Source organism: Hakea prostrata, chromosome 3 (genome assembly GCF_041222555.1).
Source record: "Hakea prostrata isolate BN-2017 chromosome 3, UWA_Hpros_2, whole genome shotgun sequence".
Taxonomy (NCBI): domain Eukaryota; kingdom Viridiplantae; phylum Streptophyta; class Magnoliopsida; order Proteales; family Proteaceae; genus Hakea; species Hakea prostrata.
This window is the reverse complement of record NC_142602.1, coordinates 27,584,992-27,601,433: the sequence shown is the minus strand read 5'-3', so window position 1 is coordinate 27,601,433 and position 16,442 is coordinate 27,584,992. Positions and strand designations below refer to the sequence as shown.

Below are 16,442 nucleotides of genomic sequence, written 5' to 3'. Positions count from 1 at the left end.
CAATTTCAGCAACTCAATATTGAAGAAGAGGACTGCAGTGGGAGAGTGGAGCAGCGGATTGTGTATTCAGCTCTGCTGAGATGATTTTGACAGTCTCATCATCCAATGTTATTGATCATGCAAAGCTGTAGCTGACCAAGGGGATTTGGAGGACTTATTTAATGTTTCTAAAGGACAAAACCCAGAGGCGAGTGCAGACTTGTCTTACTGCTTTAACTTTGTGACTTCTTAACTCGTTTTGTGTGCTTATTTTTGAGATACCCAACAATTGCACAGGTCTGAAGGAAAATTTGGTTTATTAATTGATCTTTACCGGAAACAGCTTGGGAACCACAATTTGGAATTCATGTCTGTATCACAATCCACACATCTAATAGAGGTAATTTCTTTTCTTTTTGGATGAATTAGTAGAGGTAATATCATGACATTGAAATGTTGAAAAGAAATATTATGGAGTCAGTTGTCATGGATCAGTACCAGACTTTTTTTAATTTTACTGTCCTCCATAACCTTCTTTTTAACCAATCAATTCTAGTCTGCTTGCATTAGTCAGTTGTCATGGATCAGTACCCAGACTTTTTTTAATTTTACTGTCCTACATAACCTTCTTTTAACCAATCAATTCTAGTTTGCTTGCGTTTGCTTTAGTTCAGTACATACTTTGCCATTCTCAGTACTTCTATCTGACTGTTTTCGTTGGATTTAATTTATTTGCTTATTTTGTGAAAAGTAAATGGAATAACATTTAAATGATATTTTCAAATCAATTCTAGTTTTGTACAATTTCCAAGAACAATATATAGTATCAAATTTGGGTTAAACATGGATGTACTTTTCGAAACTTGGTTTGGGTTCACAATGTCAAAAATGGGCAGCACGAAAACCTTTTGAGGCATGGAAATAAGTTTCAAGTTGGCCTCAAGAAAGTTCCTGGTTTTGACTGAGATATATGGTTGAAAGTTGAAACCCAGCCTATCTGGGTCTCGGGGGCTGGGGTGAAGCTGAGGTTAGAACCTTACTAACACTTAATTACAATATAATAAGAAAAGATACAAACTAACTTAACTCTATGACTCAACTCACATCACAATGGGGACACTCCTCTCTGTTGTAAATGGTCCTTGATAATATCTATAAGAACCTGAGACTGTTTTCTTTTCTTCTCTTATCTTTTGTAAGGTCTTATTTGTAAATGGTGCTGGGGAGATATCAGCCTTTCTTATTTCAGATTGGATTCAGGTTTTCGTTGATGTTCGTTCTTTTAATGCCTGGTTTTCATGAAACAGTTTTAGTAGGTGAGGACTCCTACTAAGGTAGAATTCTTGGGCTATTTTTTAGTTATTTCCCCCCCTAATGTTTCATCAAAGTTAGTAGGTGATTTGTTCAACAGAAGGTCTTCCTTTTCGCTTGTTAACTATATGCACTCTACCTTTTTCGTTTTTAATTTATTTAGGATAATATTATCTTTTTGTAGCTAAAATTTCAACTAGTTGATGGCATTGTTTCAATCAGTAGTCATTTCAGGCCGTTCATGTAAGTTTGCAAGGCTCATGATTTCAGTGAGTACTGCTTATGTAGTAAACTTGAAGTTTCTGGATAGTTTATTCATCATTTTGGTGTTTAGTTGGAGGTTAAATTGATTCAGCTTTGGCAGCAGTTGCCTTTGAATGTAAGGGTTTCATTAAATGGATTGAGGTCAGTAGTACCAAAATGACGGTTCATTATCACCCTCCTGAAGTTTTGACTTTAGGTCAGTAATCACTCGCCAAAGAGTGGTGTTGGTATGGCATCTATGGGCTGCATGGGAGATTTTCTTAGTGACTTCTCTAAAATATTATCCTGAATTTTGAGCTGTTGTACAAGCCTTAGCTGCTTTGGATTGTCTGCATTCAGTTGATAGCCTTTCGAGAAATTAGGTTAATTCTGTCATAACTTATATCTTTCTTAGTGGCATACACTTATTTTTTCACGTCATTTGTTACTTGTTAGATGGTCCGGTTATAATTTCATTCTTTTAAGTATATGTGCAGAATCATGTTTGTCTAACCTTTGTGGACGATAATGAACCTGTCTAAATACATATTCGATCTGGCACCATCCGGTATGTATTTCTAGTAGATTTAACTTCATTTCAGATATGCTTATACTTCTTTCTTCTTCAGCCTCTAGTTAAAATTGAAGGTTTACTTTCATGAACACATTTAAGAAACGTTGCTTCTATTCATTGATGATGCATTTGCAAGGTAGGACTGACCTCAATAGGGGCTTTATACTTATTAGGGGTTATTGTTGTCATTTAACATTTGGTCTTGTTTTAGTCTGTGCTGGAGTTCGAGTTCAGCGCACTTTCTGTTCCAGGTTATGAGCTAGGATCTTAGTCTTTATATTTCGATGCATGTAACCATCAAAATTCAGTTTTGGAAATGAATAAAAGGTTTTTCTGTTTTGGGCGCACAAGTATTGCCATTTCTTCAACTTTTGCTTCCTTAATTGGTCCCCGATCCCCATACTCCATTGACCTAGTTGAACTTGGCTGGTTCATGCAAGGTCCTTGTGTACTGCCTGGCCGACAGTTGATCCCTATGAATCTAGGTATACACAAATTTCCTTCACTGGTAGGAGTGATGTTTGAAGCATTTGAGGGAACCAGTCAAGAGGATCCTTTGACCAGGCTGTCTCCCTGTTCTGAGTTTTATTTCTGGAGTTACATTAAAAATGTCCAGTTTTTTCAGGCTACAGTCACAGAACTAAGTTTTCCAGATTTTCTCAATTATATCTCTATGTTTGATTTATAATCTGGGAATTTGATTAGACCTAAGAGCTCAAGAACTCGACTTCAATTTGAGTTCCTAATTTTGATTGATTACATTCAATAAGTTACATTAAAAATCTCTAGATTTTTCAGGCTACAGTCATAGAACTAAGTTTTCCAGATTTTTCTCAATTATATCTCTGGGTTTGATTTATAATCTGGGAATTTGATTATACCTAAGAGCTCAAGAACTCGACTTCAATATGAGTTCCTGATTTTAATTGATTACATTCAATAAGTTAACTCATTACTATCTTCTAATGGGTATATCCCCGCTACTTGTTTGTGATTGACAATAGGTTGACCTTGAGAAAATGTTGGCTTCTCTGTTTACTTTTAAGATGATTTATTGGTTTGTTTTTACTGGGGTATGTTTTCCAGGAGGCGTTTAGCCCAAGCTCAACATACCTACTGCCCGCCACGTCTCCTTATTCTTGGTTCTTGTTCTTCTTTGATTCTGTGAGGCTTTAGAATAGTATTTTGGAATATCCTACTTATGTGCATTGCTTCAATTTCTTTTCTTCTAATATTGTACTTCATATAATCTTCAGGATTTGTTATCAAATCACTATTTGGAATTGTGAACAGACACACAGAACAAAGGAAGAAAAAAAAAAATTAAACAAAGCAAAGATCACATGCAGATTTAATGTAGTTTATACACAATTAAGATATGCTTTCTCCCAAGTGATGCTGAAGTTGGGAAGAGAGGGACATCAGAGATCTTACAAAAAGACCAATAGTCATGGAAGAACATTTACCAGGAAAAGTCTCAACTCAAAAACCCCAAGCCAATGAAGTATGTTATACTCCTACAAGATAGGTCAATATGTATTGTATGCCTTCGTTTTGCCTCTGCACCTCCAAAGTAGGCTTGATAGGTGCAAGCCCACTCTACCATCACAGTCCTTGGGAAAAGTCCCATTCCAGTTGTGACAAAAATGTCATAATTGGTCAATCTCCGAAACGCGTACAAGAATTCGAGGCACAAATACCAGAAAATCTTCAACTTTGCACCAATTTCAAGGAATCTTTTCTAGTAAGATTTTTTGAAAATTTTAAATTTTAATAAAAAGGTTTTCTATTCTGATTTCTAACCTATCAATCTATTCATTGGTGCACAATCTACTTTTCACATTGATTCCTTGAGAGTCCCATTAGTCTAATATTTGAAATCTATGAAGCTTGATCTTTTCTTTCAGTTCAAGTACCAGATTGGTATTATATTGCTATTATTTTAGACTATTACTAATCTGTTCGTCTGTTGATTGCTGGTTTGGATCCTTAAAAGTCTGATTTTGTCTACTGCTCTGGAAAACCTGAAGGCCAGAATCATAGTGGCAACTCTAGATCTGACTATCAGAGCTAAGTCAAACTTTTAGTAGCTATTTTATCATATAACTGTATGGATTGTCTTAAATCTCTTTCAAGAATTTGACTCTATGTGACTGCTTCAATCTATCTATTGAATTCTTGAAACATTGGCTGATTTGTTTATTGTTAGTTGGAGGTTCTATGTAGATACAGATAACTATCAACTTCATGCTGACTGTCCCAGATAAGCATATAAAATGGAATGTTAATACTCCTAGAAGAGGTCATTTTGTATTGTATACCCCGAAAGAATGTATTGATTTCCTTAGGGCTCTGTTTTTTTTTAATGTACAACTGACCGACGTCATAAAAGGACTAGATGTTGTCCTTCGTTGGTATCTTCTTACTCAGATGTTCCCACCCGATATGAAATTCCATTGAGAGCAGAGGGTGATTGTGTGTATTTTCTTTCATCTCTTGTCTTTGTGCTCCTTTATTTGGCAAGTCTCTGTCTTTTGTGCTTCTTGAACTTTATTATTGGCTGCAAAGTTTGCAATTATGGAGTTTGTTTCATAGCAAGTAAGGGGAAAGGATGTCAAGTTCTATCAGAAAGCCTACTATTTCATGCTCAAAGATGTTAAAGTACATTATTATACAGATGGAGACTGAATGGAGATTTTATCTTGGTTTTAGGAAATAGACTGGTTACTAGCATTTCATCGCTGGTGGTTGATAATCCTCGTTAACTTAACCAATCCCCCACCCCCCACTGAAAGAAGAAGATAAAAAGACATAGAAGAAAAGAAAAATGAAAGCAGTTGATGAGTTTTCAAAGGTAGTAGTATATGTTGAAAAGGAAACACAGATGATGAGAAATAATTGGGCCCAAAGACCAGTTCAACGATCCAAAGTTGGTTTCAGCTTATTGTGTGCCCTTACATATTCAGAAGGGATTGAGTCAAACGGGTGGGCCACTTGTGTAGGCTACATGGTTAATGTGTTATAGTGGTGGTTTTTGACTACCCCCTTGTCAATGTTCATGAATTCCCTTCATTTAGTCGAATTGTTTTTCTTTGTGTTTTCCCCGTAGGTCTGCTGTTAAATTATTCAGTTAATGGTCCTTAGGGTGTTGAAGAGTAATTCTGATGGGTCTGAGACTGGCTGTTTGCTATAGTTAATGATCACACTCTTACTATATCTTTCATTTGATTAGCAGGTAACCCATCCTTTGTGTGATAGAAGCTCATTATGTTGTGTTTGAATGCTGGTTCTGAAATTGCAGATTCAATTGGACTGTGTGGAGCTGTACAGAGTTTGGTGGAGGTTGTGAGAAAGATTCATGTGTGACTGCAAGATGTAAAGTCATGTCTTTGATTTCTTCAGTTTTAACAACCTTAGGAAGGTCACTGCTTATTCAGTGTGGGATTGCAAGAATTTTCCATCGGATTTGCCACTGCATCGAGGTACTAAAACGGTCTTTCAGGACATATTTGTAATATTAAATTCAAGGTTTAAAGTATCAATTGTCATGTATCATATCTTTGGTGATTTTAAGAGGAGTACCCTATTGGTGATGCATATCCAACATTGCAGATACACATGAAAATAGTCAAGGTACAAAAAAAGAAAAAGAAATACGTACATGGATAAGCAATATATAATCATCATATAACCATGAAGAGAAATGGATGATGGAAACTTGGAATGGATGGTATTGTAGCAGTCCTTGATTCATTTTTTAACCCAAGAGCGTGAAAGAAAAAAAACCATGATTAAGAGAAGATAGTGGACTCTTGTTAATGAGTTTTCCTTTTATATTAAGTTTCTGAATCAAAAGGGGTTTTTTATGGAGCATATCGAACGTTTATCATATTGGTACATATGGAGATGTATCAACCAGTATTGGTGGATGCATCTTGATATGTGCACATACATACTTTAGGTATTAACACATCCAGAAACCTTTTTATAGATTGAGTCCTTGGTGTCATTAAATATCAATTGTATTGTATTGGCTGATAGATTTTGATGGTGTATTTTGTAGAAGAAGAGGAAGACAATGACGAAGACTGAGAGGCATTTCCTATAATGCTGGCCTATACAAATTGTTGCTTATTTTACGTATGTGTTATGTAGGCATCTAAATAACTTACCTATTTAAGATGCTTCGTAGGTACCACTGCATACTTCATCTTGGAATAAATAAATAAAACTTTGCCTTTTTGATGGTTTGTCTTCACTCAGAAATAATAAGCCTGCTTATGCTTATTTTGTCCTAAAAAGATCTGTCAAACACTGCTTTGGATGTACACCAAATGTAGTTTTCCAGTTCATCTTGTTTTTCTCTGAATAATATAAAATTTTATATCATTTCTCTCTCCCTCTCTCCCTCTCTCTCTTCTCTCACTTCTAGCATTTCATAAAGTTCTGCACATGTTTCCCAGACTTCTGAACATAGCTCAATATACTATCAGTTTGTCATCTTGTCCCTGTGCACTTACAGTTACTATGCCAAAATGCTACAGTTTGTTTCAGTGATGCATGCTACTTCAGATGCTGGAAAACAATTTCAGCAACTCAATATTGAAGAAGAGGACTGCAGCGGGAGAGTGGAGCAGCAGGTTGTGTATTCAGCTCTGCTGAGATGATTTTGACAGTCTCATCATCCAATGTTATTGGTCATGCAAAGGTGTAGCAGACCAAGGGGATTTGGAGGACTTATTTAATGTTTCTAAAGGACAAAACCCAGAGGTGAGTGCAGAATTGTCTTTCTGCTTTAACTTTGTGGTTTCTTAACTTGTTTGTGTGCTTATTTGAGATACCCAACAATTGCACAGGTCTAAAGGAAAATTTGATTTATTAATTGGTCTTTACTGGAAACAGCTTGGGATGCACAATTTGGAATTCAGGTCTGTATCACAATCCACACATCTAATAGAGGAAATTTCTTTTCTTTTTGGATGAATTAATAGAGGTAATTTCATAACATTGAAGTGTTGAAAAGAAATATTATGGAGTCAGTTGTCATGGTACCTAGACTTTTTTAATTTTACTGCCCTCCATAACCTTCTTTTAACCAATCAATTCTAGTCTGCTAGCCTTTGCTTTAGTTCAGTACATTGAAATGTTGAAAAGAAATATTATGGAGTCAGTTGTCATGGATCAGTACCTAGACTTTTTTTTAATTTTACTGCCCTCCATAACCTTCGTTTAACCAATCAATTCTAGTCTGCTTGCCTTTGCTTTAGTTCAGTAAATACTTTGCCATTCTCAGTACTTCTATTTGACTGTTTTCATTGGATTTAATTAATTTGCTTATTTTGTGAAAAGTAAATGGAATAATATTTAAATGATATTTTCGTCAATTCTGGTTTTGTACAATTTCCAAGAACAATATATAGTATCAAATTTGGGTTAAACAACATGGATGTACTTTTTGAAACTTGGTTTGGGTTCACAATGTCAAAAATGAGCAGCACGAAAACCTTTTGAGACATGGAAATAAGTTTCGAGTTGGCCTCAAGAAAGTTCCTGGTTTTGACTGAGATATGGTTGAAACCTGGCCCATTTGGGTCTCGGGGCTGGGGTGAAACTGAGGTTAGATCCTTACTAACACTTAATTACAACATAATAAGAAAAGATACAAACTAACTTAACTCTATGACTCAACTCACATCACAATCAGGACACTCCTCTCTGTTGTGAATGGTCCTTGATAATATCTATAAGAACCTGAGACTGTTTTCTTTTCTTCTCTTATCTTTTGCATGGTCTTATTTGTAAATGGTACTTTGGGATTTTCTTAGTATTATGGTATCGGACTAATATGCAGCGGTGATCAGCCCTCTAATTTCAGATTGGATTCAGGTTTACGTTTATGTTCGTTCTTTTTATGCCTGGTTTTCATGAAACAATTTCAGCAGGTGAGGACTCCTAATAAGGTAGAATTCTTTTTCAGTTATTATTTTTTTGCCTAATGTTTTCATCAAAGTTGTAGGTGATTTGTTCAACAGAAGTTCTGCCTTTTCGTTTTTTTAATTTATATACTCTACCTTTTTCATTTTTAATGTATTTAGGATAATACTATCTTTTTGTAGTTAAAATTACAACTAGTTGATGGCATTGTTTCAATCCTAGTCATTTCAGGCCGTTCATGTAAGTTTGCAAGGCTCATGATTTCAGTGAGTACTGGTTATGTAGTAAACTTAATTTTGGGATAATTTGCTCATCATTTTGGTGTTTAGTTGGAGGTTAAATTGATTCAGCTTTGGCTGCAGTTGCCTTCGAATGTAAAGGTTTCATTAAAGTGGATTGAGGTCAGTAGAACCAAAATGACAGTTCATTATCCCTCGCCTAACAGGAACTTGCCGTTGCTTGTCGAGCTGCGTGGGAGATTTTCTTAATGGACTTTTCTAAAATATTATCCTGAATTTTGAGCTGTTGTAAGCCCTAGCTGCTTTCGATTGTCTGCATTCAGTTGCCAGCCTTTCGAGAAATAAGGTAATTCTATCATAACTTATGTCTTTCTTAGTGGCATACACTTATTTTTTCACGTCATTTGTTACTTGTTGGATGGTCCGGTTATATTAATTCTTTTAAGCATATGTTGCAGAATCATGTTTGTCCAACTTTTGTGGATGATGATGAACCTATCCAAATGTATATTTGCTTTGGGCACCATCTGGTATGTAGTTCTAGTAGATTTTAACTTCATTTCATTGATGATGCATTTGCAAGGTAGGACTGACTTCAATAGGGGCCTTTATAGTTATTAAGGGTTATTGTAGTCATTTAACATTTGGTCTTGTTTTAGTCTGTGTTGGAGTTCGAGTTCAGTGCACTTTATGTTCCAGGGTATGAGCTAGGATCTTAATCTTTATATTTCGATGCATGTAACCATCTAACTTCAGTGTTGGAATGGAATAAAAGGTTTTGCTGTTGTAGCTGCCAAGAGCTTTGGGTGCACAAGTATTGCCATTTCTTCAACTTTTGTTTCCTTAAGTGGTCCCCAATCCCCATACTCTATTGACCTAGTTGAACTTGGCTGGTTCATTCAAGGTCCTTGTGTACTGGCTGGCCGATAGTTGATCCCTGTGAATCTAGGTATACACAAGTGTCCTTCATTGGTAGGAGCGATGTCTGAAGCATTTAAGGGAACCACTCAAGAGGATCTTTCGACCAGGGTGTCTCCCCATTCTGAGTTTTATTTCTGGAGTAACATTAAAAATCTCCATTTTTTTCAGGCTATAGTCACAGAACTAAGTTTTCCAAATTATCTCAATTATATATCTCTAGGTTTGATTTATAATTTGTGAATTGATTAGACCTCCTAAGTGCTGAAGAACTCAACTTCAATTTTAGTTCCTGATTTTGATTGATTACATTCATTACTATCTTCTAATGGGTATATCCATGGTGGGAGATCTCGCTCTCGAGCGAGATCTCGCCACTCCAAAATAGAGAGATCTCGATCGAGATGGCAAGACCTCGGTCGAGATCTACCAAAATTTTGGCGTAATCTCGGTGACCCATCTCGGTGGGTTTTAGGGCCCCGGTTGGGCTGAAATTTGGTATTTAGTCTATTTAAGGCCTTTTGAACACATTGGTGGCCTTAGAATTGTGAGAAAATAACCCTAACTACGTCTTCTAAGTCAACCCTATGTGTAAAACCGAAATGTAGAGATATCAAGTAATTCATGTTATCAACTATAAAGTATTAAATACATTACACATCAAACTATCAAAGAACTTAAATGGCTTCAAAGTTTTACAACCATAAGAAGTTTTAGACTTTTAGTAAGTCATAAATCATAATCCATAAGTTCACAATCACAATCACAAGAGTATGTGAGTAATAAGATTACAAGACAAGCAAGAGTATCACTCAGCATTCTATATCAACTGATTCTGAACGGTGGCCACATATGACTCCTAAGTCAACTCATCACTATAGTATGTCACATATAGGTTTAACTGTCACATTAAATTGGTTTCCATGAAAGTTAGATCAAAGCTTGTGGATCAACATATATTTACACTAAACTCACACACCCATTGTAGAATATTCTATTTGAAAAAAATTCAAATTTGGGGGAAAATCTTACCTTTGCTATAGATCTAGTTGAAATAGGCTTGAATGATGATAATTTGATGTTGTAGATGTCTTAAAGATGTTTAGAAGTTGAATCCCCAACAAATTCCGGCAAAAAATAAGTTTCTGGCAATTTTTTATGGTTGCAGCGAGATCTCAGCGAGATCTCGGTGAGATATGGCGAGATCTCGGCGAGATCTCGGCGAGATATGGCGAGATCTCGGCGAGATGTGGCGAGATCTCCCATCTCGCAGATCTCGCCTCTCATCTCGTCTCGCTATGTCAAAATAGAGAGATATCTCGCGAGATCTCCCACCATCGTATATCCCCACTACTTGTTTGTGACTGACAATAGTTTGACCTTTAGAAAATGTTGACTTCTCTGTTGACTTTTAAGATGATTTATTGGTTTGTTTTTGCTGGGGTATGCTGTCCAGGAGGCGTTTAGCCCAAGCTCAACCTACCTACTGCCCACCACGTCTCCTTATTCCTGGTTCTTGTTCTTCTTTGATTCTGTGCGGCTTTAGATTAGTATTTTGGAATATCATGCTTATGTGCATTCCTTTAATTTCTTTTCTTCTAATATTGTACTTCTGATTGAGTGCTTTATTCTGAAACTGCAACTTTAAGTTCTGTCTATAATCTTCAGGATTTGTTTTCAAATAACCATTTGGAATTGTGAACAGACACACAGAACAAAGGAAGAAGAAAAAAAATTAAATAGAGCAAAGATCTCATGCAGATTTAATGTAGTTTATATACAATTAAGAAATGCTTTCTCCCAAGTGATGCTGAAGTTGGGAAGAGAGGGACATTGGAGATCTCTCAAAAAGACCAATAGTCATGGAAGAACATTTACCCAGAAAAGTCTCAACTCAAAACCCCCAATCCAATGAAGTATGTTGTTGTACTCCTATACCTCCAATAGGCAAGATAGGTCAATATGTATTGAATGCCTTCGTTTTGCCTCTGCACCTCCAAAATAGGCTTGATAGGTGCAAGCCTACTCTACCATCACAGTCCTTGGGAAAAGTCCCATTCCGGTTGCGACAAAAATGTCATGATTGGTCAATCTCCAAAGCAGGTACAAGAGTTCAAGACACAAATGCCCGAACATCTTCAACTTTGCACCAATTTCAAGGAATCTTTTCTAGTAAGATTTTTTGAAAATTTTAAATTTTAATAAAATGGTTTTCTATTCTGATTTCTAACCTATCAATCTATTCATTTGTTCACAATCTACTTTTCACATTGATTCCTTGAGAGTCCCATTAGTCTAGTATTTGAAATCTAGGAAGCTTGATCTTTTCTTTTAGTTCAGGTACCGGATTGGAATTATATTGCTATTATTTTAGATCTATTACTAATCTATTTGTCCATTGATTGTGGGTTGGGATCCTTAGAAGTCTGATTTTGTCTACTGCATGGTGGCAACTCTAGATCGGACTGTCAGAGCTAATTCAAACTTTTAGTAGCTATTTTATCATATTACTGTATGGATTGCCTTGAATCTCTTTCAAGAATTTGACTCCATGTGACTGCGCTTCAATCTATCTATTGAATTCTTGAAACATTGACTGATTTGTTTATTGTTAGTTGGAGGTTCTATGTAGATACAGATAACTATCAACTTCAAGCTGACTGTCCCAGGTAAGCATATAAAATGGACTGTATTTCCCCCTTTGTTGAGAATGAAATGGTTGCTATAGATGATAATCACCTTGTTAGTTTCACCAGAATGTCCTAAAGCTTTTCTAATAGACTAGACAAATAAAAGTTACTGTATTGGCTTAGTGTTGGAATATCTCTCTCTTAGCAGGGGCATATTGGTCATTCTTTGTTGAAGTATTTACTTGTAGTTTGTGTTCATTTAGAGGGCTTTTCAGTGCTTTCTAGTGTTGTATATTTAAACCCCTATTTTGGGTTTAGGGTTTTATATGTTCAACGTTGGGTTTTCTTTCTCTTTGAGTTGCAATTCCTCTTTGGTTTGAGGCTTGGTGGTTGGTTTCCTCTGTGATTCAATGGTGTTCTAGCTTCCGGTGTTAGCTTTGTGCTGTGCATGGATGTGATGCTGCTGTGCATGTTCCAGGTGAGATCTTTCCTTTGGTATTCAGTTGTGACGCCATGTCTTCTTGGATGATCTCTTGAAAGTTCCTTTTGTAGAGAGGTTGTCTATGTTATTTGAGAGTCTCCTTGTGCCCAACTTTACATTGATTTAGTTGTGCATGTTATCTTGAGTCCTCTGGACTCATCCTTGGATGTGGGTCACTTGACTGAACCAAGTAAAATCGTTGTTTCTTGTCTCTCTTTTATGCTTGATTCTGCTGTGCATTTGAGGTTATTGCTAACACTTATCTAGGCCTCGAGTTAATAAAAGTTCAGACCTATCACACTTTGTGAAGTTTCTTTTACTGATTAGGACACCTTAAGGTTGGATATATGGATCACTGCTCACAATTTACTGTAAATTCTTTATTTTCAAATATTTAAGTTTTGACTTTTGATGTTCAAAAATAATGTTCTTAAATTGCGTGTGTTATTGTATATTATTCTGTGTGATTTGCTACTCAGCCCCCTCCAAATGAAAGAAGAAATGATGGGTATATACTAGAAATAATGGGCGTGAATCTTTTTGTTTCTTTAGTCCCCTCCCCCTCCCCCCCCCTCATTTTGACCAAGTTGGTAGGTAAAATTATATAACCACTATAAATGTAAAGTTTCTCATTTTTGTGGTGCTTGAATAAGCATACAATCTTTGAACATTGAACAAATATTTTATTGCATTGCATCTTGGTCTATATTTGGATCTACTTCTTTGGTGCTTTGGTTGGTTACTTTGCCTTCACAATGCAAGATGTCAGCCTTTTTAGCATAAGAAGCATTATTCTTTGATATATGATGAACATCGTTTACATGGTATTGCACAAAGGAACACAACTTTCAATACCAAGCTGAAGATTGCATGGTTTTGACACCTTGGTCGGTACTTTTTATGTCATTTGTTTGTTGGACAGGAGGCCTAATTATTTGATTTATGATACACGGAGGTTATACAATGATGTGCATAGAAAAATATGCATGAAACACATGCATATCAGAGGATTGAGGAGTGCATGGTATGGAGACTAGTTGAGATATTGAAGCATCAAACTTCTCTTTGTTCCTCATTTTTTAAATTGGTTTTGGAGTTGAATTACATTTACTCAGTGATATAGGGATGTTAAAGTTGGTGTTGAACCAGTTACTGTCTTTCCCTTTCCATTGACCGGGAAAGATGGTGATGCTTCGATTAAGATTTCATGGGTGGGATGTACATCCCTTTCTTAAAGATATAGGGGTGTACACTCTTCTGTTCATGATCTGTTATGAAATGATGCATGATTTATGTGCTTGGGTTGCATTCTCTGATGCACTGATACAAAGTGATGATCATTAAACTAGTTTTGAGCTGTTTTTCTTATCTTTTATTCTTTTTATTTTGATCAGGTTTGGTGCTCTTTGAATCAGTGTGTATATTGAAGTTGCTTCTTATTCCTCTTCGTGATGGCTTTTTATCCTAGAACATGGTTTTGAGTGGACGTATGCTGCATGGTTTTGAGTGGATACATTGCTTTTTATACAATGTGGTTCTTCTTACCCATCCTACGATTATGTTTTGTTGGTGCTCTTATTCATGTATTTTGAGTGTTTGTTTGTGAAACCAATGCATGGTTTGGGTTCAAAAGCCAAAATTGGGCGGTTGGAAAAACTTTTGACTGTGATATGGTTGAAAATTGGCCTATGTTGGTCTCAGGGCTGGGTTGAACCTGAGGGTATAGCCTTACACATAATTACAAGATAATAAGGAAAGATACAAACCTGAATAAATCTACAACTCACTTCATAATGGTCCTTGATAATATCTTTAAAATCCTGAAACTGTTTTCTTTTGCAAGGTCTTATTTTGGAACGGTAATTGGGAATTTTCTTGGTAGTTGGGTAATTGGACTAATATGCTAGGGAGATTAGCCTCAAATTTCAGATTGGATAAAGGATTTAGGTTATGTTTGTTCTTTTTCTGCCTTTTTGTTTGTTAGTTATATGCACTCTACCTTTTACATCTTTAATGTGTTTGGGATATTATTTTCTTTTATGGCTAAAATTACCACCTCTTGATGGCATTGTTTAATCCCAGTCATTTCAGGCTCTTCATGTATGTTTGCAAGGCTCATGGTTTCAGTGAGTACTGGTTATGTAGTAAACTTAAAATTTCTGGATAATTTATTCATCTTTTTGTTGTTTAGTTGGAGGTTAACCTGATTCAGCTTTGGCTGCAGTTGCCTTCAAATGTAAAGGTTCCATTAAGTTGGATTGAGGTCAGTAGTACCAAAAAGACAGGTTTTTTATTTTATTTTATTTTATCACCAATTATCCATGTTTTTGTTGTTTAGTTGGAGGTTAACCTGATTCAGCTTTGGCTGCAGTTGCCTTCAAATGTAAAGGTTCCATTAAGTTAGATTGAGGTCAATAGTACCAAAAAGACAGTTTTTTTTATCACCCTCCTAAAGTTTTGACAGCTTTAGATCAGTTATCACTTGCCAAAAAGGTACTTGCTGTTGCTTGTCTGGCTGAATGGGATAGTTTCTTAATGGGCCTCAGTAGAATATTATCCTGATTTTCATGCTGTGGTACAAGCCCTGGTTGCTTTGCATTGTTTGCTTTCACTTGTCATCCTTTCGAGAAATAAGGTTAATTCAGTCATAACTGATCTCTTTCTTAGTGGAGTACACTTAATTTTCATTTTAATTTGATACTTGTTGGATAGGTAGGTTATTTTTTAATTCTTTTAAATATATGTTGCTGAATTATGTCTGTCCGACTAATGTGGATGGTGATGAACCTATCCAAATACATATTTGATATGTGCGTCATCTGGTATTTATTTCTAGTAGAATTTAACTGCTTTTCAGATATGTTAAACCATCTTCAATAAGTATTGCTTATACGTCTTTCTTCTTCAGCCTCAAGTTAAAATTGAAGGTGTACTTTCGTGAACAATTTAAGAAATGTTGCTTCTGTTTATTGGTGATGCATTTGCAAGGTTGGACTGACTTCAATGGATCTATATAGTTATTAGGGGTTATTTTTTTCATTTAACATTTGGTCTGTTTTAGTTCTGTGTTAGAGTTCGAGTTCGTTCAATACACTTTCAGTTCCAAGATATGATTTAGGATTTTGGTCTTTATATTTTGATGCATGTAACCATCTAACTTCAGTGTTGAAACGGAATAAAAGGTTTTTCTGTTGTTGCTGCCAAGAGCTGTGGGCGCACAAGTATTGCCGTTTCATCAACTTTGTTTCATCAAGTGGTCCCCATACTCTATTGACCTAGTTGAACTTGGTTGGTTCATTCAAGGTCCTTGTGTACTGGTCGATAGTTGATCCCTGTGAATCTTGGGATACACAAGTGTACTTCATTGGTTGGGGTGATGTTTGAAGCATTTAAGGGAACCAGTAAAGAGGATCCTTCGACTAGGGCATCTCCCCGTTCAAAGTTTTATTTATGGAGTTACATTAAAAATCCCCATTTTCAGGTTACAATCACAGAACTATGTTTTTCAAATTATTTGAATTATATCTCTAGGTAATTGATTAGACCTCCTAAGAGCTCAAGAACTTGACTTTAATTTGAGTTCCTGATTTTGATTGATTACATTCAATCAGACAGTAAACTCATTACTATCTTCTAATGGGTATCCCCACTACTTGTTTGTAATTGACAAATAGTTTGATCTTCATCTGAGAATGTTGACTTCTCTATTAACTTTTAAGATGCTTTTTGGTTTGTTTTTATTGGGAGATCTCATCCAGCAGTAGTTTAGCCTAATCTAGGGTTCATCCTACCTACTGCCCACTTCATCTCCTTATTCCTGGTTCTTATTCTTCGTTGATTCTGCACGGGTTTAGATTAGTATTTTATTTGCATTCCTTCATTTTCTTTTCTTTTCATATTGTACTTCTGATTGAGTATTATATTTCGAAAAACACTTTAAGTTCTGTTTATCATCTTCAGGATTTGTTTTCAAATCACTATTCGGAATTCTGTGCACAAACACCAAAGAAACACAAATGAAAAATTAAACAGACCAAAGTTCACTTGCAGATTTAATGTATTTTATTCACAATTATGATGTGGTATCTCCTGAGTGATGCTGAAGTTGGGAAGAAAGGGGCATCAAATATCTC

At 35.8% G+C, this 16,442-nt stretch overlaps 1 long non-coding RNA gene across 1 annotated transcript; it reads left to right on the top strand.

The window, feature by feature from the left end:
• Positions 1-345: 345 nt before the first annotated feature.
• LOC149021951 (uncharacterized) lies at positions 346-8,281 on the top strand. The gene is made up of 3 exons (XR_016172511.1): positions 346-379; positions 7,994-8,049; positions 8,224-8,281. It is a non-coding gene; the product is annotated as an uncharacterized LOC149021951 (long non-coding RNA).
• The last annotated feature ends 8,161 nt before the right edge of the window (positions 8,282-16,442 follow it).